The sequence below is a fragment of the Atractosteus spatula genome, chromosome 2 (assembly GCF_055471065.1).
Source record: "Atractosteus spatula isolate fAtrSpa1 chromosome 2, fAtrSpa1.hap1, whole genome shotgun sequence".
Classification (NCBI taxonomy): Eukaryota; Metazoa; Chordata; class Actinopteri; order Semionotiformes; family Lepisosteidae; genus Atractosteus; species Atractosteus spatula.
In genome coordinates this window covers 59,418,282-59,424,585 of record NC_142707.1, presented here as the reverse complement: position 1 = coordinate 59,424,585, position 6,304 = coordinate 59,418,282, and positions in this window count along the sequence as shown.

The following is a 6,304-nucleotide window of genomic DNA, read 5'->3' as shown; positions in this document are numbered from 1 at the left end:
CATTGCTGGATGAAGTGTTCTGCCATTGTGAATTAAAATAAGTGGGCTGGAGTGAGGTCATTTCATGTTCATTATCAACGCTAAAAAAACTGAGAGATTGGGCATAAAATCAAGGAAATAAATTAAAGAGAAAAGAAGAGGGTCATATAATCTTTAATTTGCAATTATTGTATCCTTGAGACATTGTTTCATGGAGAAAATAAACTACAGTTTATTTTAATACATTTAAGTAAATCCTAAACTCAACAGACGTTTAAATTGAATGCTAAAATGTTACCATAAGAATTATACGTAAGAATTATTTCTGGTTATGCATTCTTATGAATATTATACATTTTGTACCAGTTGTTCATTGTGGTGCTTATAAGAGGTAATGTATTTAAAATGTATCAATTAATTTTTAATTTTTAAAATAAAATTAAAATCTTTTTAAGTGCAGTGTAGTTGGAAAGTCTAACACAGCTGTTTATTTTTGCACTGATCATGCAGAAAAGTACTGTGTCCTTTAAAATAGCAAAGTCATAGAGAAGGTTCTCCAATATATGGTCTCTTTATCTATAAATTTACAGAGATTTTCTCAAAACTGAGTATTTTCAATCATGTCGTAATACATGAATTTAAAATAAATACAGGTGGATAAATGAGTAGGGTCATTACACAGACAATAGGACGCTAGTCTAATTGAGGCTCTTAATTGATGAATCGATGCATTTTGAACATTTCTTTCTTTAAGTTGTTAGACATAAGACTTGAGTGCTCTCTTGGCTTTAGGCTAATGTTTTAGGGTGAAATCTGTAATAGGTCAAGGCGATGGTTATACGGTAAATGGAAATAATTTTCTCCCAGGTACATCCTTGTAAAAACAGACTAAGCATATTTGTACTCTTAAACTATTTAAAATTTTGGACTAGCACAACACAGCTCTCGACTGCCTAAAGGCTTCAACAGATTGTAATTCATTCTTTTTGAGATTCATGTACTGCACTCAAAAGTGCCTCAGAATTTCCTGCAGTTGTTTGCCAAATGCTCAGGATTTGTAATCTGAACTACTCCCCTACTCCCAGACAAAAAAAAAGAATCAAACTGGGGAAGGCCAAGTCAAGAAAGGAACTGAATGCTTTGTGATTCTCTTTGAAAGATTTAAGGGCATCTGTTAGGCAAATAAATAAAACTAATGAAATCTGTTTCTTAACTCTATTATCTGGTTGTGAATGTCTATTTTTCCGTACTGTGAAGTGCCTTGAGTTTGACTCTTTTTTTCCTTAATATTCCTGTCAATGTACATGTTACTTCATTTCTCTCTGTTCTGCATATAATATCTAGAATCATATTTTTCACTTAATTTCTGTAAAATTTCCTGGCAAGAAATGCAGTTTCTAACTTCTCTCTGGTTATCAATTTTGTGATTAATTTGGAAATGCACAATATCACTCTTATTTATTGTATATTCCTCATGTATTAGATGTGATTTGCATAATATGTAACCAGGGGAATTATGTATAGTAAGTTATCATTAAACCTGTCTTAAAACTGCACCTTTATATTATATATTTGTATTAACATCTTGAATGGAAATTGCACACATTTCTTTCACATAGTAACATGTCAATTTCTTCCTCTGGCTCTTGAAATGAAGAAAGTGTACTGTACAGTGGTGTATTACATTGGATTTATACCGTTTTTGTCTTTTTTTTTCAGAAAAGTAAAACATGTTAATATTGCTGCTTTTAGCATTATACAGAATATGAATAGTTTGCTTCTTAAAGTAGGAAAGTAATTTCTGCTTATGACTTTTATTTGATGTTAATTTCCCTGTCTAGATATGAAGAAATGCTTTAATATACTTAGCTACATGAAATTAACACAGACTGATGTAATTCTTTTCCGTTTTATACTGTATAAAAGGAATTTTTTACCATAGATCACAGTGATTAAAAATTTAAAAGAAAAACTGTTGTGTTTGGGGTGTCCAGATGAACTTTTAATACATCCAAACATGGCCTATGCTATAATACAAAAACAGCCATTAAATGTATTTGTCTCAATTACACAATTGCCCTAGATTAATATGGAAATTAAGTGTTGTTATTATATTACAAACGTTAGCCTGCAGGACAGATTTCAATCACTACGTCCTTTAACTAATGTGTGCCTGCTTTGTGACTAGTTATGATTTAATTTAATTTAAAATTTAATTTAATTTAAAAGTTTTTGCACAGGCAGCTTTGTATGTTAGCATGTATAATCTGAGGATATGTTGTTCATGTTCAGGGTGTTTAATGGACTATCTTGTTATGTAAAAAAATAAAGAAAGAAAATGAACGTTCATTGACTTTGTTATAGTCCTTGAGTACAGTTTGTCCAGGTATCTTGAGTCAAAATAACGAGCAGTGTGTAAAACTCATACATTTATTTTCTTTGCCGTATTTCTTACCTCAAAGCTGAATTTTGAAGACAAATTAGAAATATCAGAAAGTTTTTTTTTTAGTATTTTTCAGTATAGAAGACACTGAGCTTCAGGAGATTACTTATGAGAAAGACTTGGTTTTTGTGTTCACACATCATTTTTCACATAATGTAGGAAACCAATAATCAAACAGAATGTTAGTATTTATAGTCAAAGGTACAGAGATTAAACCAGGGAGGTTAAGTAAGACTTATTTTAGAATATTGTGTACAATGTTGGTCACTAAGAAAAGTAGAATAAATAAAAGACACTACTGCTCCGTAAACAGTTCAGAGAAGAGAAACCAGACACATTCCTGGACTTTAAGGAAGGTTCCATGGTAACAAATGGAAAGACCTGAACACCCTGAGACTTGTGCAGAGATTCACTGATACTGATTAAAATATTCAAAACCCTTCATGTCCATGTCATGTTAATTAGCATCAACAGTTAAACACCTACTAGAGGAAATGAACTTCATGTTTGTGTATTTAAGCTTGACAACATGAGGTACTTCTTTACGCAAAGGTCTGTTGGAATAGGACAAACATCTCCCCATTAACTGTTCACAGTGCTATTCTGGCTTCCTTTAAGAGCAGGCAAAATGATATCCTTCAATCAATTACCTGAAGCAAAAGGTAGGGGTGAATGGCATCTTGTTTGTAAGTGTTATTACAATTTGTCAGACATACTGCAAATCAAAGATTGATTTATAAAAAGGACATTTTAGAAAATACAGAAAATATAAATAGAAGAGAGAACTATTGTCTAAAATGTATTGTAAAACAAGTCTCATTCTACAGTTTATTATTATAATTTCTGTGTAGATGTCACGTCATTTTCCAAATCGCTTTATACCATACAGTGTTGCGGGAAGCTGGAGCAAGCAAGCGACAGGCGCCATGTAGCTGGAGATTTTGTAATTTAACAATCCACAGTACTGTTTATCACTTATGTTTGACATGCATGTTCTGTAGCTCAGACAGATGAGTTTTGCTAGATATCTTTTTCATACCATAATCACATCCCTTACATGGATACTTTCCTCTTTTGTACTTATACAGTACATCTTTAAATACATATGATTTATTTCATATACTTGTTTTTTTTTTTACCATTGTTGACTTTTACAAGCCAGGAAATATCCATGTCTTAGTTTTTTGTAGGAATCCCAAACCGTATTTATGTTGTGGTGGTTTCATAAGTCAGTGCATACTGTATACTATACAGCATTTCAAGTACTGTAGGTAGCTGGGTCAGCATGCGTAGGCTGCAAAGGAACAAGTAAAGGTTTATTCCATACTGAAAAGAGAAGAAAGGAAACAGTGTTTCAGCTGTGGAGCCTTCTTCATGTAAAGTCCAGAAGAAGGCTCCACAGCCGAAACATTGTGTTTCTTTTCTTCTCTTTTCAGAATGGAATAAACCTTTACTTGTTCCTTTACTATACAGTATATTAATGTCTGCCAGAAATGTTAAATCAATACCATTAGGATTGGATTTGCTAACACCTCAATTGTAGAGATATTATGTTATTTAAAGCTGCACACTTAAAGGATATTAGTAACATTAACATTGAGAATCAATTATTTAGTATGAGAATATAACATACTGTATACTTATGAAAGATATACCGTAGTGTTAATAATACTGATGACACAGTGGCTATCACTGCTAGTCAACCATGAAACGAAATGTTGCTCTTTGAAATCTGTGCAAATATTTAATTTTGTATGGCACATCATTGGTATTCTAACTACAAGAGCAACAATGAAGAACAGAAACAGTTGAAACAACAAGATGCCCTTTTTCCTACCATATGTTTTAAAATCTGTTATTTTAATTCATATATCTTAGACACTGTCCATTATTTCGGAAAGCTTTTTTAAAATTGTAAATTGTACTGTATATACATAAAAACAATCTGGTCTATGTTTTAGGCAGATAACTAAGAGGTAACTAAGCAAACTAAGAGTATTAGCTATCAAAGCCCAAGCACTAAGGATTACAAAAATTGCCTTAAGGCACAATAATGAGAAAAAGACAAAGAGTGTATGCAAAAAATTACTGTGCAAATAATCCCTTTTCTTGTTTTAAAGGAAAGGTTGTGTGGTGCATCTTAATTGTAATATTATAAATGCAAACAGTACAGGCAAATGTACTATTTCACACTAAATACTAAGCCTGCTTGCTAGTTCTACTAATTATTCATTTTGCAAAGAGTTTTTCACATTCAAGTGTCTTCACAACAGTGTTAAACAGAACAGTGTTAAACATCTGTTTTCAGATGTTACTATCAGCCACTATCTGCTGAGTGGTGAGAGTGATGAAGTGCATTTCTTCCTTCATATAGAAGGATAAGACCTGGATCCCATGGTATGCAAAATGTTATATACTGTAAATAGAACCTATTAGCCTTCAGATTTTTATTATACAAACACAAGATCATAAGAAAGGTTACAATAATTAATAATTGCTTACACTTATATAGCGCTTTTCTGGACACTCCACTCAAAGCACTTTACAGGTAATGGGGACTCCTCTCCATCACCACCAATGTGCAGCATCCACCTGGATGATGCGACAGCAGCCATAGTGCGCTAGAACGCTCACCCCACATCAGCTATCAGTGGGGAAGGAGAGCAGAGTAATGTAACCAATTCATAGAGGGGGATTATTAGGAGGCCATGATTGTTCAGGGCCAATGGGAAATTGGGCCAGGATGCTGGGGTTACACCCCTACTCTTTTCGAGAGATGCCCTGGGATTTTTAATGACCACAGAGAGTCAGGACCTCAGTTTTACATCTCATCCGAAGGACGGCGCCTGTTTACAGTATAGCGTCCCCATCACTATACTGGGGCATTAGGATCCACATGGACCACAGGGTGAGCGCCCCCTGCTGGCCCCACTAACACCTCTTCCAGCACAACCTTAGTTTTTCCCAGGAGATCTCCCATCCAGGTACTGACCAGGCTCACACACGCTTAGTATCAGTAGGCTGCCAGTTGTGAGATGCAGGGTGATATGGCTGCTGGCTAACAAGAGTTACAAGAGTCGAATACAAGAGTCTCATTCAATCGTTTCTTGAAAGTACCTACAGTACTGTATAACTTGAACTTTATTGCCATATGTAACTGGTACATGTACTAGTACAATGGAACTCTTACAGAAAGTCTCTCAATTGTAAATAAACGTGTAAAACACAAAGTGTAGACAGTGCATCAAGACAATATACAAACAAACTGTAGACAATGTACAAGTAAACAGTTCGAATGTAAACAATGCAGACATGTCAACAGTGACTGCAGATGTGCAATAAATAAAATTACAATGAGGTAGATGGTGTAGGTGTGGTCCGAGGGGCATGGAAAAATGTGTTCGCAAATTGCACTGCTTGTGGGTAGAAGCTATTAAATCTAGTGGTAAGTGTCCATATGCTCTTGTATCTCTTGCCTGAGGGCAGTGGTGTGAAGAGCTCATGCCCGGGGTGGTGACTGTCCTCTGTGATGGCCAGAATTCTACCACGGCAGCGGTCCTCATAGAGCTGTTTAATCTCGGTGAGACCACAGCCGATGATCTTCTGGGCCATATTGACCATTCTCCGCAGTGCCTTTCTCTCTCAAAAAGAGTTGTTGCCATACCACACGGTGATCCTATTGGTGAGGACGCTCTCGATGGTGCAGTGGCAGAAGTTTACCAACACAGGTACTGGCATTCACTATCGCTTGAGGCACCTCAGGAAATAGAGGCGCAGCTGAGCCTTCTTCAAGATCATATCAGTGTTCACAGTCCAGTTGAGGTCATTAGAAATATGAAATCCCGAAAACCTAAAGCTGGTGACTGTTTCCACTTCCGTTCC